The sequence below is a fragment of the Pristiophorus japonicus genome, chromosome 10 (genome assembly GCF_044704955.1).
Source record: "Pristiophorus japonicus isolate sPriJap1 chromosome 10, sPriJap1.hap1, whole genome shotgun sequence".
NCBI classification, from domain to species: Eukaryota; Metazoa; Chordata; class Chondrichthyes; family Pristiophoridae; genus Pristiophorus; species Pristiophorus japonicus.
Window position 1 is genome coordinate 50097999 of NC_091986.1, and position 22859 is coordinate 50120857.

The following is a 22859-nucleotide window of genomic DNA, read 5'->3' on the forward strand; positions in this document are numbered from 1 at the left end:
GTTGAGGCCAATTCACTAAATATATTCAAGAAGGAGTTTGATGAAGTCCTTACTACTAGGGGGATCAAGGTGTATGGCGAGAAAGCAGGAATGGGATACTGAAGTTGCATGTTCAGCCATGAACTCATTGAATGGCGGTGCAGGCTAGAAAGGCCGAATGGCCTACTCCTGCACCTATTTTCTATGTTTCTATGTCTATGTTTCTATGTGGGTTTATGAAATAAAAGGTAAATTTTCATCCTAGCTGTTGTGCGTGTCGACATACTTACATATATAAATATTTTACATGTAATATATATGCAAGTGTATCTTTAATATATGTATTTGAGCGTGTAATTTGAATTCCTGGCTGGCCACCCACATTCTACCCTATGCAAACTTGAGGTCATTCACAACTCGGCAACCCGTATCCTAACTCGCACCAAGTGCCGCTCACCCATCACCCCTCTGCTCGCTGACCTACATTGACTCCCGGTTAAGCACGCCTTGATTTCAAATTCTCTTCCTTGTTTTCAAATCTCTCCATGGCCTCATTCCACCCTATCTCTGTAACCTCCTTCAGCCCCGCCGAGATAACTGTGCTCCTCTAATTCTGCCCACTTGAGCATCCCTGATTATAATCGCTCAACCGTTGGTGACCGTGCCTTCTGTTGCCTGAGCCCCAAGCTCTGGAGCTCCCACCCTAAACCTCTCCGCCTCTCTCCTCCTTTAAGATTCTCTTTAAAACTTCCCTCTTTGACTAAGCTTTTGGTCACCTGTTCTAATATCTCCTTATGTGGTTCGGTGTCAATTTTTTTTGTTTTAAAAGTACTCCTGGGAAGCACCTTGGGTTGACTTACTACGTTAAAAGCACTATATAAATACAAGTTGTTGTTGTTGTTGCTAGATGCTGAGAGCTCGTTTCATTGTTTCTATTAACAGTCTAAAGGATTGAAGCTCCTTTTGGCAACTTGTGCTGTCTTTTCTTGCCTATTCCATAAGGAAGCAGTCCAGTCAATTGTGTTAATTGTACTGTTGCTGTCTCTGCTCTGTAAACTGATGGCCTACTCTGATTTTCATGAGCCACCTTGTACATTTTATATTATCCTAGTTTTCAGGGTTCCCTCAGTGTTTTTGACAATAAACGGCAATTTCCTGACCCTTACACACAAGGCACTGTCTGTCTCTGATCCTTCGAGGTGAGCACTGATTACACAGGCTAGTGTTTGTCTCCATCAGGACCCAGTCAAAAACCTAAAATGCCAGCGTGCCAATTCAGATTAAAATCAGAATGGAATTATGTGACGCAATAAATGTGGAACTACAGAAGCAGATTTGAAACAAGCTGCCAAGAGCATGTCCTCTGAGCCAGTCCTGTATCCAGTGCAGGCTGCAGCCAGCAGATAGCAGTGGTGGGCCATGTTACTACCTTGGCTCTGGTGCACTGGACGGGCTGATGGTGCAGGACAGGGGACTTTGGACCAGCTAGTTGTTATGCTAAACACTATAGGTTTCCAAATTAATTGCAAGCTCCTGGTTATTCACGCTGATCCGTTTTCTACATTCGGTAAAGTTGATTTTTATTTAAAGTTTATAATCTGAACACATACGGCTTAATAATTCTTTCTGGATTTCTGATGTGCATTTCCACCGACAGATAGTTTTAACTCAGGTAAAGATGAGAAGTAAACTCTAAATCATAGAATGATACAGCACAGAAGAAGACCATTTGCCCCATTTTGCCTGTGCCGACTCTTTGAACGAGTTATCCAATTGCTCCCACTCCCCATAGCCCTGGAAATTTCTCCCCCATCAAGTATTTATCCATTTCAATAATCACCATCAGCTACTGGCTTTTAAAAAATATCAGAAACACAATATTTCTACTTATCGTATTAATTAAAATCTAGTGATGTGATAACACAAGCAGCTGTATGGGAGAGAGAGACAACAACAGATGCTTGATGTGTAATGTTGCTGATATGACACTTATTATACAGGTCACTGTAAAACAATGAACGGCCAACATATGCTGATTGTATTCTGGTTCTGGGTCCATTGCTGCCAAAGGAAAGATTTTGTGCAAAAACTGTGTTTAATAATGTTTATTCAAAATACAGAGAAGTGTGTAATAGTTTCCCCCCAGTGCTGCAGAAATCATTACCCCAAGGTCATTCCAGGTATAATTTGCTTGTTAGTTTACAGAAGTGTGCAGATAAAGTGTGAATTTTAAATTCTCAGCCGCGATTTTTTCTCATCATAGAGAAAGAGGTTTCTTCTGGTGCTTTGATCATTTTACTGAAATGGGGTGTAAAAAGTCAGCGATTGGTTTGACAGTATGTGACAGGTGATTATGTAGATTGAGGATGAGAGTAGACTCCTGTCACTGGGATCCGAGTTGTCAGTGTGCTCCGTGGACCCAAGGTTACACAACAGGACACAAGGGCGATGGGATGTCACTTCACCACCTGCAAGAAAGCAGGAAAGTGAAAGAATCAAATATTTGTCATTGCTCCGAGGTTACTGTCGGGTTGACTCAATCTCAGAATGTTTAGAGTATGCGAGAGTCCACATGAACTAATCCCACTTACCAATAAAATTATTCAACTGTTCATAATTTGTTGATGGTGGAGAAAGTAACTGTACTTCTATGATGGATGGAATGGGAAAATCTAAAAGCAGAATCTTCCCCTCTGTCTCCTGAAACCTTAGACATGGTCACAGAGGGAATAGTTCCCCGAGCCTGTGTTTTGATGAAAATCTAAGTAATTTTTTTTTTAAATGAAGTGTTTTAGGGGTGTTCAAAATTATGAAGGGGTTTTGATAGAGTAAATAAAGAGAAAAGGTTTCCAGTGGCAGAAGGGTCAGTAACCAGAGAACATAGATCTAAGATAATTGGCAAAAGAACCAGAGGGGGAGATGAGGAGAGATTTTTTTTACACAGTGAATTGTTGTGATCTGGAATGCACTGCCTGAAAGGGTCATGGAAGCAGTTTCAATTGTACTTGAAGGAAACACATTTGCAGGGCAAAAGGGAAAGAGCAGGGGGGAGTGGGACTTATATAGCTCTTTCAAAGAGCCGGCATAATGGTCTGAATGGCCTCCTTCTGTGCTGTGAGATTCTATGATTCTATGAAAACTGTGTACCTTGGCCATACTGCTCCCCTCAGGTCTTCAGATGGAAGTCACTGAGTTCTGAGGAAAAATTAAAACCCGGCAGCAGTGGATACGGCTTTGCTCTGAAATAGTGGGAAATGCAAAGAACTTCTCCATCCTTACTCCTAACGTCAGTGACTTCCACCTAACATAAGTTAGGAGTAAGTGACTGACCATTACCCAGTCTGACAGCATTTCATGCTCGCCCACAAGAAGGTAACCTGACTGTGACCCTTCCTGTCGGCTCTTATTACAGAGCTGTGTGATATAGACTTATATGTATCTCAATTACCACATTCATTAGTGTAGATGTATTATTTACAGGGTTTCTGTGCATGGCAGATTCCATTTACTATTGTGAAAGACTCCATACTTTCTGTGGGTATAAATATGGAGCTCTGGTGGGTGACACACAGGGAAAGCTTCCCTTGCTCTGGGTTAGTTGATACCTGGATTAGTTGACAGAATGAAACCGGGGCTAAAAGGGTTAAATTATGAGGATAGGTTGCACAGACTTGTATTCCCTCGAATGTAGAAGATTAAGGGGTGATTTAATTGAGGTGTTTAAGATGATTAAAGGAGTTGATAGGGTAGATAGAGAGAAACTAGAACATAGGAACATAAGAAATGGGAACAGGAGTAGGCCATACGGCCCCTCGAGCCTGGTCCATCATTCAATAAGATCATGGCTGATCCGATCATGGACTCAGCTCCACTTCCCTGCCTGCTCCCCATAACGCCTTATCCCCTTATCATTTAAGAAACTGTCTATTTCTGTCTTAAATTTATTCAATGTCCCAGCTTCCACAGCTCTCTGAGGCAGCGAATTCCACAGATTTACAACCCTCTGAGAGAAGAAATTTCTCTTCATCTCAGTTTTTAATGAGCGACCCCTTATTCTAAGATCATTCCCTCTAGTTCTAGTCTCCTCCATCAGTGGAAACAACCTCTCTGCATCCACTTTGTCAAGCTCCTCATAATCTTATACATTTCGATAAGATCATCTCTCATTCTTCTGAATTCCAATGAGTAGATGCCCAACCTACTCAACCTTTCCTCATAAGTCAACCCCCTCATCTCCGGAATCAACCTAGTGAACCTTCTTTGAATTGCCTCCAAAGCAAGTATATCCTTTCGTAAATATGGAAACCAAAACTGCATGCAGTATTCCAGGTGTGGCCTCACCAATACCCTGTATAACTGTAGCAAGACTTCCCTGCTTTTATACTCCATCCCCTTTGCAATAAAGGTCAAGATTCCATTGATCACTTGCTGTACCTGCATACTATCCTTTTGTGTTTCATGCACAAGTACCCCCAGGTCCTGCTGTACTGCAGCACTTTGCAATCTTTCTCCATTTAAATAATAACTTGCTCTTTGATTTTTTTTCTGCCAAACTGCATGACCTCACATTTTCCAACATTATACACCATCTGCCAAATTTTTGCCCACTCACTTAGCCTGTTTATGTCCTTTTGCAGATTTGTTGTGTCCTCCTCACACATTGCTTTTCCTCCCATCTTTGTATCGTCAGCAAACTTGGCTACATTATACTCAGTCCCTTCTTCCAAGTCGTTGATATAGATTGTAAATAGTTGGGGTCCCAGCACTGATCCCTGCGGCACCCCACTAGTTACTGATTGTCAACCTGAGAATGAACCATTTATCCCGACTCTCTATTTTCTGTTAGTTAGCCAATCCTCTATCCATGCTAATATATTACCCCCAACCCCGTGAACTTTTATCTTGTGCAGTAACCTTATTATGTGACACCTTGTCAATTAGAGCTAGGCCGTTCATGGGGTGATGTCAGGAAGCACTTCTTCACACAAAGGGTAGTGGAAATTTGGAACTCTCTTCCCCAAAAAGCTGTTGAGGTTGGGGGTCAATTGAAAATCTCAGTGGTGAGATTGATAGATTTTTGTTGGATAAGGGTATTAAGGGTTACAAACCCAAGGCAGGTAGATGGAGTTCAGATACAGACCTACTATGATCTAATTGAATGGAGGAACAGGCTCGAGGGGCCGAATGGCCTCCTCTTGTTTCTATGACTCAATTTTCCCCATTCATTTGCACCGGTTTTTTTGGCGTATTTATTTTTTTTAAACTTTCCCCCTGCGATCTGCGGCGGCGCAACTGACTTAGTTCCGATTTTTCTAGGCCAGTTTTTTTTACGTCATTAAACATTCCCTCATGTCTGCGCCAGTTTTTTCAATTGTTCACAGTTTGGCCAACATTTTTTTTTCTTAGGTTGGCATATTTGGCCACTCCTGAAAAACCTTCTGGTGAGTTAAGAAAACGGTACACATTCACAAATCTGCGCTGAAAGACGTCATTGTTTTTAAATCGAAGATTTTGGAGGGAGTCAAGAACACTGTCAAAATCAATAATAAAGTTCAACTTTTTTTTAACCTGTCAATGTAGAAGTGTAAATTTGTTGGATTTCAAAGGTTCACTCATTTTTTAAACACACATACCACCAGCGAAGGGCTGGAGGTTCATAGGTTTGGCCGGCAGAATCAGCCCCTCGCCGAGCACAGGGGCTCAGGGCTCTGCTGCAAAACAAGCTGTCGGGGTGGGGGGAGGGGGGGAGGGGAGGGCAGGAGGTGGGATGGGGGGGGAGGAGAGAGAAAGAGAGCGAGGTGCCGATCAGAAGCTTGGAGCCCGGGGAGGGGAGGGAGAGAGAGGAGTCACAATACCTTTGGGTATGGTCCATCCATACAGACCTGGAGAGATACAACTGCGAACCTGTGCTGCCTGCTTTCCTGCTGTTTTGAGCTTCTTTCAAAGGTTAAATTTAAGTATGGGGCAATACTGACAATGCCATCCCTTCTGCATCATGGTGCTACGTCGGAGACAGTTGATTTGACTTCATCGCATCAGGAACTTCAGAGCCTGTAGGGTGCCGGGCAGGAGGCCTTACCCTTCTCGAGTGTATTGAGACAGGCGTTTGTATCTCCACCTGAGTGATGCAGACTGTATCAGAAGGCTGTGCTTCCACAAAGAAGTTGTAAGTGATATGTCCTTACTGTACAGTATAAATGCACACGAGACCCATACTTGAGAGAAGGTCACTCTGATACCAGTTACCTTTATTCCCAAGACCTCAAGTGCAGAAGGTGGGTGGAGCTTCCCCTTTTATACCTGAAAGTCCAGGTTAGGAGTGTCTCCCACAAGTTCACCCCCTGTGGTCAGTGTTCTCAAGGTGTACAACTTAGGTCAGCTTATACATGGGTTACAATGACAGTTGAATACATGACATCACCTCCCCCCAAAGTCTTATTGGGATCACAGGTTAAGTCTCTCTGGTGGTTTAAGCTCCCTTGTAGAGCGCCTGAGTTGGGGCTCCGGTTGTTGGGCGCTGGCCTGAGTGTCTGCTGTTTGCAGTGCCTCAGGCCTGTCCGGACTGCCCACAGTGACTGGGCTCTCCTCCGCTTGGTTCCGGTGTTCAGTCACCTGTGGTGGAGGAAACTCTACGTCAAGTTCTTCCTCTGCTTCTTCTATGGGGTTGCTGAACCTCCTTTTAGTTTGACCCACGTGTTTGCGGCAGACTTGTCTATTGGTATGTTTAACTACCAAAACCCTATTCCCCTCTTTGCCAATCACAGTGCCTGAAAGCCATTTGGGCCCTGCAGCATAATTAAGGACAAAAACAGGGTCATTGACATCAATACATCACGCCCTCACATTCCTGTCATGGTAGTCACATTGTGACTGACGCCTGCTCTCAACAATTTCTTTCATAGTCGGGTGTATAAGGGATAACCTGGTTTTGAGCATCCTTTTCATTAGCAGCTCTGCGGGTGGAACCCCTGTGAGCGAGTGTGGTCGGGATCTATTGGCCAACAGGAGGCATGATAAGCGGCTTTGCAGGGAACGCCTTTGGAATCTGAGCATCCCCTGTTTGATTATCTGCACTGCTCGTTCCGCCTGGCCGTTTGAGGCCGGCTTGAATGGTGCTGTTCTGACATGGTTGATTCCATTGCCTGCCATAAAGTTCTGGAATTCAGTTCTGGGCCATTGTCGCTCCCCAAGACATCTGGTAGACCATGGGCGGTGAACATTGCTCGTAGACTTTCTATAGTGGCAGAGGATGTGCTTGAATTTAAAATGGCACACTCAATCTATTTGGAGTAGGCGTCTACTCCAACCAAAAACATTTTACCCATGAAAGGACCTGCATAGTCCACATGGATGCGTGACCATGGCTTGGCTTGCCAGGACCAGGGGCTAAGGGTGGCTTCTCTGGGTGCGTTGCCCAGCTGAGCACACGTGTTGCACCTGCGAACACAAAGTTCCAGATCTGCATCGATCCCTGGCCATCAAACGTGTGACCTGGCAATTGCCTTCATCATGACAATGCCCGGGTGCTCATTGTGAAGTTCTCTGATAAACACCTCTCTGCCCATCTGGGGCATGACTACTCGGTTTCTCCACAGTAGGCAATCGGCCTGAATCGAGAGTTCATCCTTGCGCCTATGAAACGGTTTAAATTCCTCAGGGCATGCCCCGTTCGTGGCTGCCCAGTCCCCATTCAGGACACATTTCTTAACTTAAGACAGTAGCAGGTCTTTATTTGTCCAGACTTTAATCTGAAGGGCTGTCACAGGTGAGCCTTCACTTTCGAATGCTTCAACAGCCATGACCATCTCAGCATCATGCTCAGTTGCCCTCTCAGTGGTGGCTAGTGGGAGCCTGCTGAGTGCATCGGTGCAGTTTTCAGTGCCCTGTCTGTGCTGAATTGTGTAGTCATAGGCGGCTAACATAAGTGCCCACCTCTGTATGCGGGCCAATGTATTCGCATTTATGGTCTTGTTGTCGGCCAAAAGGAACGTTAGGGTTTTTTTACTGCACATACACATGCTAGCGCTTCCTTTTCTAACATCCCGTAGCCCCATTCTGCCTGGGACAGACTTCTGGAAGCATAAGCTACCGGCTGTAACTGACCATTGGCATTCACATGCTGCAACACACACCCGACCCCATAGGACGACGCATCACACGTTAAAACAAGTTTCTTACACGGGTCATATAACGTTAACAGTTTGTTGGAGCATAACAAATTGCGTGCTCTATCAAAAGCCCTTTCCTGGCTGTCCCCCCAGGCCCAATCGCGACCTTTGCGTACGAGCATGTGTAGCGGCACTAACAGCATGCTCAATTTGGGAAGAAAGTTACCAAAATAATTCAGGAGCCCCAGGAACGAATGCAGCTCCGTCGTGTTACGGGGTCTGGGTGCTCTCTGGATCACTTCTGTTTTGGATGCAGTAGGTCTGATCCCGTCTGCTTCGACCCTCATCCCAGAAATTCTACCTCTGGAACTAAGAAGGCGCACTTCGCCTTTTCCAGTCGCAGCCCTACCTGGTCCAGTCTGCGTAGCACCTCCTTCAGGTTGTGGAGGTGTTTTCAGTATCGCGACCCGTGATGAGGATGTCGTCTTGAAAAACCACCGTCCTTGGAATCGACTTGAGGAGGCTTTCCATATTTCGTTGAAAGATCGCAGCGGCTGAACAAATCCCGAACGGACATTTGTTATACTCAAACAACCCCTTGTGTGTCGTGATGGTGGTCAGCTTCTTCGACTCACTCGCCAGTTCCTGGGTCATGTAAGCTGAGGTCAAGTCCAATTTTGAAAAAAGTTTGCCACCGGATATCGTCACAAAGAGATCCTCCGCTCTCGGTAGCGGGTATTGGTCTTGGAGTGACACCCGATTGATGGTGGCCTTATAATCGCCACATATCCTGACCGACCCATCCGCCTTGAGCACTGGCACGATCGGGCTCGCCCAGTCACTGAATTCGACTGGCGAGACGATGCCTTCCCTCAGCAGGCGGTCCAATTTGCATTCTATCTTTTCCCGCATCACGTACAGCACCACTCTGGCCTTGTGGTGTACTAGCCTGGTGTTTGGGTTTATGTGAATCACTACCTTGGCCCCATGAAAGTGCCGATGCCGGGTTGAAATAATGAGTCAAATTTGTCCAGGACCTGTGAGCATGATACTCGCTCCACAGAAAAAATTGCATTGACATCGCCCCATTTTCAGTTCAAGACAGCAAGCCAACTCCTCCCCAGTAGTGCGGGACCGTCCCCCGGAACAATTCAGAGTGGCAACCTGTTCTCCGAATCTTTGTGGATCACGACTACCGTGGCGCTGCCTAGCACCAGAATGATCTCCTTTGTATATGTCCGTAACTGTGCGTCAATCGGCAATAATTTTGGCCTCCTGCCCTTGGACACTCACAACCTTTCGAACTGTTTGATATTCATCAGGGATTGGCTGGCCCCCGTGTCTAGCCCCATTGATACTGGGATGCCATTGAGGAGCACTTTCATCATTATCGGTGGCGTCCTGGTATGTGAACTGCCTATGTGCTCCACATGAACTCGCTGAACTTCAGCTTCCAGCGATTTCCCCCAGTATTCATTTGGCCTCGTAGGGCCTACATCGGGCCCGTCCTCCTCGTACATCAACCTGGCTGCAGGCTTCCTGCACATACACCCGAAGTGACCGCTGACGTTGCAGTTTCTGCAAGTATATTGCTGATAGCTGCAAGCTCTGGCTGGGTGTTTGCCTCCACACCTCCAGCATGAGCTGAAGGCCCCGTTGTTGGAAGCAAAAGGTCCATTACCAGTCGATCATCTCTGACTGTCTCTGTAACTGTCCTTAAGCGCACCATTAACAGGTGTTGATGGCCCCATTACTGGTCGCATTGTCCATTGCGATGGCATGAATCGCCGTTCAGCTAGCCATTGTCTCTGTTGAATTCCCCCTTTGGGTTCGACTGCATGCTGGGGCATGTCCGATTGCCCTTGTCTGCCTGGAGAATTGTGTGCCGCGTTAACAATGTTGACTCCCTGGTCGTTTGCCGCATTTGAGCCAAGATTTTTGTCATACATCATTCTGGTCTCTTCCTCCCCTGAGATAAATATCTGGGCTATCAGAGCCGTCGCTTTCAAGGTCAAGTCCTTAGTCTCAATCAGTTTCCTGAAAATCCCAGCGTGCCCGATGCCCTCAATAAAAAAGTCTCGCCGCATCTCTGCTCTGCATACATCTGGGAATTTACATAGGCTCGCCAGTCGCCGGAGGTCTGCCACGAAGTCTGGAACGCTTTGCCCTTCTCGCCGCCGGTGCATGTAAAACCGGTGTCCCGCCATGTGCATGCTGCTTAACGGTTTAAGGTGTTTCCTGATCAACTTACTGAGCTCTTCGAACGTCTTGTCCGCCGGCTTCTCTGGCACTAGAAGGTCCTTCATCAGGGAGTACGTTCTGGATCTACAAACCGTCAGGAGATGAGCCCTGCGTTTGTCGGCCGAATCCTGTCCCAACCATTCCTTAGTGACAAAACGTTGCTGTAGTCTCTCAATAAAGTCGGCCCAATCATCACCAATACAGTACCTCTCTTCTGTGCTGCTAATGGCCATGCTCGCGTGGTTTAAATCCCAGTTTCTCGTCGCCAATGATATGTCCTTACTATACAGTATAAATGCACACGAGGCCCATACTTGAGCGAAGGTCACTCTGTGAATAGTTACCTTTATTGCCAAGACCTCAAGTGATGAAGGTCGGTGGAGCTTCCCCTTTTATACCTGAAAGTCCAGGTTAGGAGTGTCTCCCACAAGTTCACATTGTGGTCAATGTTCTCAAGGTGTACAACTTAGGTCAGCTTATACATGGGTTACAATGATAGTTGAATACATGAGAGTAATTGAGATCTGTGAGTTTGTCAAAGCAAACCTGCAACCTAGAAGCATCAGGAGGACTGCTTTGTCAGTTGAAATGAAGGTTACAGCTGCACTTTCAGTCTATGCATCCGGATCATTTCAAGCTACAACTGGGGATGTGTGCACCATCTCTCAACATGCAACACATGTCTCCATTCGCCAAGTCATGGCTGCACTGTACACGTGTAGGAATGATTTCATAAAGTTCCCCGTGACCGCCCAAGCAATCCATGACAGGGCTGTGGGCTTCTCCAGGATTGCTGGCTTCCCAAAAGTACAGGGCTGCATTGATTGTGCCCAATTCGCCTTGCGAGCACCTTTGAAGGTTTCCGAGATGTACAGGAATAGAAAAGTCTTCCATTCCATTAATGTGCAGCTCGTGTGACGACATGCATCATATCATGTCAGTCGATGCAAGATACCCTGGCAGCACCCATGATTTGTTCATCCTAGGTGACAGCGTTACATCTGACATGTTTCAGCAGCAGCCAGAAGGGCACTGGGAGACAAAGGGTACACCCTCGTCACCTAGCTCATGACACCCCTACACGTAACCCGGACGGAAGCTGACCGTCAATACAACATGTCGCACATTGCGATGCGCAGCATCATTGAGAGGACCATTGGCATATTGAAACAGCGTTTCTGATGCCTGGACCATTCCGGAGGCTACTTGCTGAACTCCCCTGAGATTGTCAGTCAGTTCACTGTTGTGTGCTACATGTTGCACAACTTAGCCATCATGAGGCAGCAGCACCTCTAGTGGAAGACCCAACTGCGGTGAGAGTGGCTGATGATAATGATGTGGAAGATGCAGGTGACGGGCAGGAGGAGGAGGAGGAGGGCGACGAGGACGATGAGGATGAGGAAGCCATGCAAGTGCCTGAGGCCGGAGCACGATGGCGGAGGAGGGTGGACCATCGTGCCCCTTTAATGATTGCTCGAACCTTGCACCAGCAGCTCATCCGTGAACGCTTTACTGATACCTGAGGGCTCAGCGATAACTATTCCACATGGACGTGTTTACTGTTTGGAGCTGTTCCGTAATGTTGTGTTGTGTTAATGGAACATGATTCAGTTTTAATGTAAAATATATTTTATTCAAAAGTTTACAATGTACTTAACTTAACTTTAATAAAATTATTCTTGTGTCAAACTTTATTTTAATATCACTCTTTAAGAACACTTAAAAACTTTAAGATCACTTATAAACATGTAAATTTACCAAAAACTTTTAATTTGAGAACAGTTACAATAGTAACAATAATAATAATAATAAATGCAGCAAAGAAAGGCTACACTCACCCATCTCTCCTCCACCTTATTCTAAGACCGCCCACTGCGCTTGGTCTTGGTTATTCCACCACCTCTGCCCGCAGGCGGTGGCGCAGTGTTTCTGGGCTTGATACCAAGCTTATCGTTTTAACATCTTGGGTACTGCGCACCTCTTCAGGGTGGGGGGCATCGGCGTCAGGCAGCAAGTTGGAGGGCCCGGCTTTGGGCTCTTCAGAGACTGGTGTGGGGATTGGAGTGGGAGTGACAGTTGATTCTGTCAATGGACACGGGGTCTGGGCGTGTTCCCTTACTGCAGCAACTAACTCCAACATGCCATTCCTCATGTGCCCTGACATTGTCTCAATGACCTGCAACATTCCCTCCCTCATGGTCAGTGATGTGGTTTGCACTACCTCTGACATTCCCTCCTTCATGGCCACTATTCTCTCACTGATGGTCCTGGATATCATTCCCATTTCTCATGTCATTGCTGTTACTTCTCCCGACAGTCCCGCTACTCACCCCACTGATGGCGTCCAGGAGTGATCGGATAAGGACAATGCTCTCTGCACTCAATGACATCAGCTGACCCACATCTGTTAGATCCTGCCCCTCAGGAGAGTGTGGTCGAGCTCTCCTTCCCCTCCTCCCCACGGGTGTGGCTCGCACCCCAACACTGGGACCCATAGCCTGGGACTGTGGGGCCCTGGGTGTGCCTCGCTGCACCGCACCACTGGGACTCGCAACCTTGGAAGGTGGGCCCTGGGTGTGCTTCACTGCACCACACCACTGGAACCCACAGCCTCGGAAGGTGGGCCCTGGGTGTGCTTCACTGCACCACACCACTGGGACCCGCAACCTTGGAAGGCATGAAACCATGGAATGTCCCACCAACACTCAAACCACTAGTCACGGAAGGGGCTGTCACCTCCATGAGCAGCACCTTCTCCAAAGTCAGTACAACAGTGGGAGCTTCATCCAGTTCCATCCCCTCCCCCTCCCCCTCACCCCCATGTTCTTGGTCTGGAGGGTTGGATTGGAAGATGTTCTCCTCTTCAGGCTCATCCTCATCTGAATCTGCTTCTGCATTGTCAGGGTTGGCCTCAAGTTCTGCAAAAGATAACAGAAGTCAAATGGTTAGCAGCAAAAGAGGGGGCAGAGTGGGTGGCAAGAGTAGGCTCACACATTGCAGGCCAGGTAGCAGGCTGATTTGAAGGACCATGATGAATTTGCAGGATCTACCCTTTCCCTCGAGTGTGGGCCCAGCTTGTGCAGTACATTGCTTTTTTCCATCAAAGCAGTGGCCCTCTCTTCCGAGGGTGTCAGTGGGTGCAGATTTGTCAGGCCTCCTCCTGTTTGAGTTCTTTCTCTTTTATTATGTGCCACCTTCCTCTGCAAAGATGAAAATGAAACTTTTTAGTGAAGGTGTCTTTTTGTTGGCTGGGACATATACAGCTGGTCACATTTACAATGGCAATTGCAATTCAATTGAATAAATAAAAATATTACTTACACTAACTACTTGACCAAGGTCCTGCCACTTCTTTTTACACTGGCTTCCAGATCTCATAGTGGTCACCATTGCGCAGTAATCTTCTGCAACTGGGTTCCAGCGTTTCTTCATTTCGTTGGGTGGAACTTTTAGGTGACCTTTGCTGGTGTCCAGCTCCTGCCATCTGTTCTCATTCACAGTAACTAGTGCCTCCACTTCATCCTGGAAAAAAATTCTTGATCCTTGCACTGCGCTGCATCTTGTATTGCTCTAGCTGCGATTTTTCCAATGCTCTCACACACACAACTAGCTCTTTAAAAATGGCCGATTGCCAAATCCGAGCTGTACTGAGCATGCATGTCCATTGGAATGACGTCAAAAATTTAACTTTTTTTTCCTGCGCATGCTCAGAAGATGCGGCTTCGGCGCAGACAGCAGGTCCACCTTCTGAGGCGATTGGACACGCTGCGTGGCACCAAATTCAAATTGGGGAAACTTGGCAAAATATTTCTGGCACATTTCTGGCCTAGAAAAACGGGCGTACTGTCAGAGGTTGACACTGAGCAGAGGCAAAATGTTTCACCAAAAGAATTGAGGGTCGGGGTGAACTGGTCATTTGGGAAATTGGAAGAGTGTCTCCATGGATGTTTCCATAGTGCTGAATTATTGATGCCCCCTTTATCTGTGAGAATCCACTTCATTACAGAGGAGCTAGCCTACCCCTAGGGAGTGGGTGTGGGGCATAGGGCCAGGACATATTTTCCTGTAGTTCTAAGCAAACAGATGCAGGACATGTGTGGTAGACGCCAGTGAACACTGTCAGCCGGGGACTGGTGCACACTCTGGATGGAGATCGAAACTGAAAACCCTCTCTCTGTTTTTAATCCACTTGTAAAGCATTCATGCTAAGTTGCTGTGTGTGCTGTTTTATCAGAGTTATTAACCAGAACAAATGGGTCAGCATGTGACTTTTTTTGCATTACCACGGTAGTCCACAAAGTGGAGCAGCAGTCCACTAGGTGGAGCTATATTATACTTCTCCCTCCTTAATAAAGTAGCATTCCTAACAAAATAATCATAGTACATAACTTGCATGGTTGTACACAACAAAAGATACGGACTTATTTTGCCATATTTACAAATCAAACTTAACCACTTTTTTTCTGTTTAGAAAAGAATATCTTTGCTCTCGAACAGAACTTTCCAAACATGTTGTCGAACTTAGACTCATTTTAGGCTGAGCCTGAGGAGAGTTTTTCTCCAAGGGCAACCCTTGTTCTCCATTTTGACTCTTTACAACTTCAGACTGTTAGTCTGCCTGACTCGGAGTCAGACTTAAAATCTGACTTTCTCGTGGTACTTCTAGTGCATATGATACAGAATTTGATACTGGTACTGTACTTGTAACAAGACTATCTGACTCATCAGAAATAATTGAATCATTCCAACTTTCAACTCTGTGCACATCTGTAGGTAAAATATCATCAATGTGAACAAACCTAACCTTTCCATGATCAAACACCTTGAACAAATATGTGCGAGGGCCACATATCTTCACTATTCTTCCTGGTAACCACTTTAACCATTTATGGTGATGGTTCTTCACTCTCACCTTCTGATTCAATTTCACACTTAGCATCTCTTACTCTATCTCTATCATGATTCCTTTTCTGTCTTAATTGTTTCTCTTCTACTGACTGTGCCAAGTTTGGCTTCAACAATGAGAACCTGGTTCGTGGCTGTTTGAGAAACCCATTATCAGACACAATTTCTTCTGGGAGGCCATATGAAGAAAACAATCTTTGCAAATTGTCTAGTGTTTTACTTGTTGTTATTTTCCACATCGGAAACACCTCGACCCACTTCAAATTGCTAAAAATCACAATGAACAATTGTTCTCCTTCTAGCTCAGCAAAATCTACACGTAACCTTTGCCACACCTTGGGCGGCTATTTCCATGGCTGTAATGGTACTGATGGTGGTTTCTTGCTTACCGATTGACATGTTGTACATTGACTAATGATGTACTCTATGGGACCGAAATTCATCAACTCACCGTCCGCTGCCGCTGACTGCTGCCCAATGCCGCCGACATTCTACATGAAGATCCGCCCGGTGCCAATTTGGAGGTGGCCTGGAGCAGGCGGGAGGAGAGAGGCACTGGGAACTGCTTGCTGATGTCAGCGGACGGCCGAGTGGCGCAACTGACTTCCTGCCTGCCAAGCTCCCATATTGATGTGGACGGGACTCGGCGGCAGAACGGGGATAGACTGCTGTGAGGAGGCTGGTCCGTCGGTAAGTATGAAGAACCTGAAAAAAATGTTAATGAACATTAAAAAAAAAATTTCCACAGCGACTTACCTGGATGGGGTCCCCTGAAGGTCTTCCCATAGTTTTTTTTATTTTTTAACTGTTGATTTTCTTTTTCAGGTCTTCGACCCTCCTTGGGTCTGACTCCATCCTTGGTGGCACTTGAGTGGTAAATGCCTCTGCCGCTGAGAATAAGACCTCGCACCTGCTGCCGCCCAGATTGGCGGCATACGTTGTCCATTTGCCGCCCGCCGTCCTTCGAGGGACATCGGTGATGAATATCTCGCCCAAAGTACTGTCCAGTACCTCAGTGGCCATCGGCGGTACTTTGGGCGGGCCTAGATGAAAATCGGCCCCTATATCTTTATCTAGACCTGGCCACCATAAGTAACTACATGCAAAGCTCTTGGTCAAACACATTTTCAGGTGCTGGTCATGAAGATCTCCTAATAATGTGGACCTGAACTTATTTGGAATAACTACTCTTGCACCTCACATGATACAATCTTTATCCACTGATAATTAATTCCTATGAATGAAGAATGGATGAATATCTTTCTCTGATACCTGGGTTTGGCCATCCATTTGCTATGTGGCAGGCCACATTGTTAACATGCTCGACACAAGATTCCCAATGTGTAATACTTGCCACCAGGGGGCGCACCTGTGAGAGACCCAAGGGTCACCTGCACACCCTGGGCAAGCAGGTATAAAAGGCAATCTACCATGCTGCCTCCTCACTCTGGAGTTACAATAAAGAGACCAAGGTCACAATAGTTTGAGCTTAAGATATACAGTCTTGTGAAGTTATTCTAAACATAACAATTGACGACGAGTAACAGATCACGAACCTTCACACAGTTATGGCTGGCATTGGTATTCTTGAGAGATTTGTTAAGGGTGATGATTGGGAAGCCTTTGTTGAGCGTCTTAACCAGTACTTCGTGGTCAACGAGCTGGAAAAGGCAGAAACCACGATCAAGTGCAGGGCGATTCTCCTCACCGTTTGCGGGTCCATGATATATGGCCTCATCAAAAATCTGCTAGCACCGACGAAACCAACGGACAAGACACACGAAGAGTTGTGCACGTTGGTTCGGGAACACCTCAAGCCGAAGGAGAGCATCTTGATGGCCAGGTATCGCTTTTATACGCACCACCGCTCCGAGGGCCAGGACGTGGCGAGCTAGGTCGCCGACCTAAGACCATGTGTATTTGCTGGATTTTGGGGGGAAGTGTTGCCGGGCTTTTTCATGCTTGGAATCGGCCACGAGATCATTCTTCATAAACTGCTGCCTGCCTAATCCCTAGATCTGCGTTAAGCCATCACGATGCTTTTATGTCCACGAATGATAATACTAAACAGATATCATTGCAGCATTGGAACTCACTGGCACGTACTATGCATAAAATAACGCCTTCAACAGGCAGAACTGTACATGGCAGGGCCTACACACCTGCAGAGGCCCAGACCTAGGATGACTCAGAGTCCGCCGTGGGGCGTGAATGCGAATCCATGAGCACCGTGTTGGCGCTGCGGGGGTAATCATCGAGCTCATCAATGTCGATTCAAGCTACTTGTGCAAGGGCTGTGGAACAATGGGGCACCTCTAGCGAATGTGCAGACCTGCTGCGACTCACCACGTGGCAGATTCGGCAGAAGATGACCGATCCGGCGCGGATCACGCTGAACGAGTAAGAGAGGCAACTCAACCCGAGGAGAGGAAGTGTATGGGGTACACACTTTCACCACCAAAAGCCCTCCGATAATGTTAAAAGTCAAATTAAATGGCATTCCAGTCTCCATGGAATTGGACACGGGGTGAGTCATTCAATTATGAGCCAGAAGACTTTTGAGAAACTGTGGGGCAACAAGGCACAAAGGCCAAAACTAAGCCCGATCCACACTAAGCTGCGCACTTACACCAAAGAGCTTATACCAGTCATTGGCAGTGTGGCAGTGAAGGTATCATACAATGGAGCTGTGCATGATTTACCACTATGGATTGTACCAGGCGATGGCCCAATGCTGTTCGGCAAAAGCTGGCTAGGAAAGATCCGATGGAACTGGGATGACATCAAAGCACTGTCTTTGGTGGATGATGCCTCATGCACCCAAGTGCTAAACAAATTCCCATCGTTATTCGAGCCAAGCATCGGCAACTTTACAGGTGCCAAAGTGCAGATCCATCGAGTCCCTGATGCACGACCCGTTCATCACAAGGCCTGAGCGGTTCCATACATGATGCAAGAGAAAGTCGAGATCGAGCTGGACAGACTTCAACGAGAGGAGATCATATCGCCAGTCGAGTTCAACGAGTGGGCCAGTCCAATTGTTCCAGTGTTGAAGAGCGTTGGGACGGTCAGAATCTGCGGGGACTACAAGGTAACGATTGACTGAGTCTCGTTACAGGACCCAAAGCGGATGACCTGTTTGCAACGCTAGCAGGGGGGATGTCATTCACCAAGCTGGATCTAACCTCTGCTTACATGACACAGGAGCTGGCTGAACCTTCGAAAAAATTGATGTGCATTAACACGCACAGAGGACTTTTCATATACCACTGTTCAGATGCCCCTTTGGAATTTGTTTTCCGGCAGCCATCTTCCAGAGGAACATGGAGGTCGGCTGAAATTGATTCCGCGCACCGTTGTGTTCCAAGATGACATCTTGATCACTGGCCGCAACGCCACCGAACACTTGCACAACCTGGAAGAGGTTCTCAAGCTACTCGACAGAGTGAGATTCAGGTTGAAATGCTCCAAGTGTGTTTTCCTGGCATCGGAGGTCGAATTTCTGGAGAGAAAGATTGCGGCGGAGGCCATCAAGAGTGCACCCAGACCACAGAATGTGACGGAGCTATGTTTGTTCCTGGGACTCCTCAACTACTTTCTACCGGGGCTGAGCACTTTGCTGGAACCATTGCATTTATTGCTACGCAAGGGTGACGACTGGGTTTGGGGTAAAGCTCAAGAGACAACCTTTAACAAGGCCAGAAAACTACTATGTTCCAACAAGTTACTTGTATTCTATGACCCGTGTAAATATTTAGTACTAGCTTGTGATGCATCTCTGTATGGGGTTGGTTGTGTGTTACAGCAAGCCAATGTGTCAGGCAAACTGCAACCGGTTGCATATCCATCCAGAAGCTTATCTAAGGCTGAAAGAGCCTACAGTATGGTTGAAAAAGAAGCATTAGCATGTGTATATGGGGTTAAGAAAATGCACCAATACCTATTTAGGCTCCGGTTCGAGCTTGAAACTGACCACAAGCCGCTCATTTCGTTGTTCTCAGAAAGCAAAGGTATTAACACCAATGCTTCATCCCGCACCCAAAGATGAGCACTAACATTATCTGCGTCTGATTATATAATCCGCCACAGACCAGGCACGAAGAACTGTGCTGATGCCCTCAGTCGGCTACCATTGCCCACCACCGGGGTGGAAATGGTGCAACCCGCAGACTTGCTCCTTGTAATGGATGCTTTTGAGAGCGGGGGTTCACCCGTCACGGCTCGCCAGATCAGGACTTGGACTAGCCAGGACTCAGAGCTATCATTAGTAAAAAGCTGCATACTCAATGGGAGCTGGTCGGCGGTCCCAGGGGAAATGCAAGACGAAATTAAGCCGTTCCACCGATGCAAGGACGAAATGTCCATCCAATCGGACTGCCTCCCATGGGGGAATCATGTAATTTTACCCAAAAAAGTTGGGGAAACGTTTATGCGCGACTTTCACAATACCCACCCAGGCATAGTCATGATGAAGGCTATCGTCAGGTCGCACGTTTGATGGCCCGGCATTGACTCGGAATTGGAGTCAACACTTTCCCACAGTTGAGCAATGCACCAAGGGAGGCCCCACTGAGTTTGTGCGCATGGCCCTCCAAATCGTGGAGTAGTGGACACTTACTCTAAATGGATTCAATGTACAATAATGTCGTCATCTACGTCCACTGCCACCATTGAAAGCCTCTGGGCCATGTTCGCCACCCATGGTTTGCCCGACGTCCTTGTTAATGACAATGGACCATACTTCACCAGCTCGGAATTCAATGAGTTCATGACCCACAATGGCATCAAGCATGTCAGGTCTGCGCCATTTAAGCCCGTATCCAATGGTCAAGTGGAACGGGTAGTCCAAACCATCAAGCAGAGCTTGAAACACGTGATGGACGGTTCCCTGCAGAGCCGGCTTTCTCAGATTCTGCTCAGCTACCGCACGTGACCCCACTCGCTTGCCGGGGGTCCCCCTGTAGAATTGCTAATGAAGAGAGCACTCAAAACCAGGCTTTCCTTCGTCAACCCGGATCTCAATGATCATGTAGAAACCCGGCGTCACCAGCGTAACATGTACCACGATCACGCGGCTGTATCACGCGACATTGAGGTTAATGACCCTGTGTTTGTTCTTAATTATGGTCATGGTCCCAAATATGTTACTGGCACTGTGTTCGACAAGAAGGGAATAGAGTGTTTGTTGTCAATCTTTTGAACGGATAAATGTGCAGAAAGCACTTGGATCAGACCAAACTGCAGTTCACCGACAACCAAGAACAGTTTGAAGAGGACATTACCAACATTGATCCACCCACACACACCCAACCAGCAATCGACCTTGCGGTCAACCATGCCTGACAGTCCGATCAGACCAGCCACACCGCAGTGCAGCAATAATCCGACCGACTCACCCATGCCAGGACTTCAACTCAGGCGATCAACCCAGGAACGCAGAGCCCCGGATCGCCTCAACTTGTAAATAACTTGTACATAAGACTTTGGGGGGGGAATGATGTTATGTATGTAAACATTACCAATGTGTAAGACTTGACACCAGGGGGCGCACCTGTGGGAGACCCAAGGGTCACCTGCACACCCTGGGCAAGCAGGTATAAAAGGCAGTCTCACATGCTGCCTCCTCACTCTGGAGTTACAATAAAGAGACCAAGGTCACAAGGTTTAAACTTAAGATATACAGCCTTGTGGAGTTATTCTAAACATAACACAATCTTTGTCTGCTCTGTGCTCTAAGTACTCCACTGAGTTTTGAAATAACTCACACTTGCGAGCAGTCACTCGTACTCTGTGCTTCGCTAGCCGTTTGAGGACTTCATTCAATATGTTAATATGGATTTGCCTGTTTGGTGCTGAAATGAGTATGTCATCTAAATAACATACTACCCCTTCAATGCCTTGCAAAATCTGGTTCATCACCCCTTGGAGTATGGCAGGGGCAGAAGACACTCCAAATGGTAGCCTATTAAATTGATGTAGGCCTAGATGAGTATTTATAGTCAAGCATGACTTGGATGCCTCATCTAGCTCAAGTTGTAAGTAGGCATTTGTGAGATCTAACTTTGAGAAGATCTAGCCACCTGTCAGCGTTGTGAACAAATATTCTACATTTTGCAATGTACTGGGTAGATTACCCTCTAGAACGGTTTACAGTTACTTTATAATTACCATGCAACCTTACCTTACCATCTGACTGAGGTACAACAATAATAGGTGTACTCCAATTAATTAGATCTATCTTAGAGATAATGTTCTCAGTTGCTAGCCTGTTGAGTTCTTGCTCAACTTTCTCCTTGAGTGCATATGGTACGGGACATGGCTTGCAGTAAACTTGTCTAGCGTCCTTCTGCACTCTGACACTCGGCTTGAAGCCTTGGGTCAGACTGCCTGTTTCGCAGAACACCTTCGGATGTTTGATGACATCATCCTTCGATGCAAATCTCATTTCAACACAAAAAATCTCATTCCAATCCAGCTTCAGTGATCCCAAACAATTCCTATCTAGTAAAGCAGGCTTGTCTCCTGGCACTACTAAAAGAGGCAAGCTCTGAAACTGATTCTTATATTTTACCGGTACAGTGATACATAGAAACATAGAACCATAGAAACTAGGTGCAGGAGCAGGCCATTCGGCCCTTCGAGCCTGAATCACCATTCAATATGATCATGGCTGATCATGCAACTTCAGTACCCCACTCCTGCCTTCTCTCCATACCTCTGATCCCTTTAGCCGTAAATGCCACATCTAACTCCCTTTTGAATATATCCAACGAACTGGACTCAACAACTTTCTGTGGTAGAAAATTCCACAGGTTCACAATTCTCTGGGTGAAAAAGTTTCTCCAAATCTCAGTCCTAGATTGTTTACCTCTTATCTTTCGACTGTGACCCCTGGTTCTGGTTACGTCCAAAACATGGATTTTCTCTCCTGAGTAGTCTCGCAGCTCTACCTTCGATTTCTCTATTTGAAAATCACGCAACTTGTTGAGATATAGCCATTCCAGTACTACGCTCATGGATGCACCAGTGTCGGTTTCCATGGGTCCTGGTTCCTACAATGTCTACTTGATTGACGATACATCGTGAATCACAGAATCAGGTGAATTCATAATGGGGAACAAGGAAATGGCAGATGAATTGAACAAATACTTTGGTTCTGTCTTCACTAAGGAAGAAACGAATAACCTCCCAAAAATACTAGGGGACCGAGAGTCTAGCGAGAAGGAGGAACTGAGGGAACTGAGGGAAATCCTTATTAGTCAAGAAATGGTGTTAGGGAAATTGATGGGATTGAAGACCGATAAATCCCCAGGGCTTGATGGTCTGCATCCCAGAGTACTTAAGGGAGTGGCCCTAGAAATAGTAGATGCATTGGTGGTCATTTTCCAACATTCCATGGACTCTGGATCAGTTCCTATGGATTGGAGGGTAGCTAATGTAACCCAACTTTTTAAAAAAGGAGAAAGAGAGAAAACAGGGAATTATAGACCGGTTAGCCTGACATCGGTAGGGAGAAAATGCTGGAATCAATTCTTAAAGATGTAATAGCAGCGCATTTGGAAAGCAGTGACAGGATTGTTCCAAGTCAACATGGATTTATGAAACAGAAATCATGCTTGACAAATC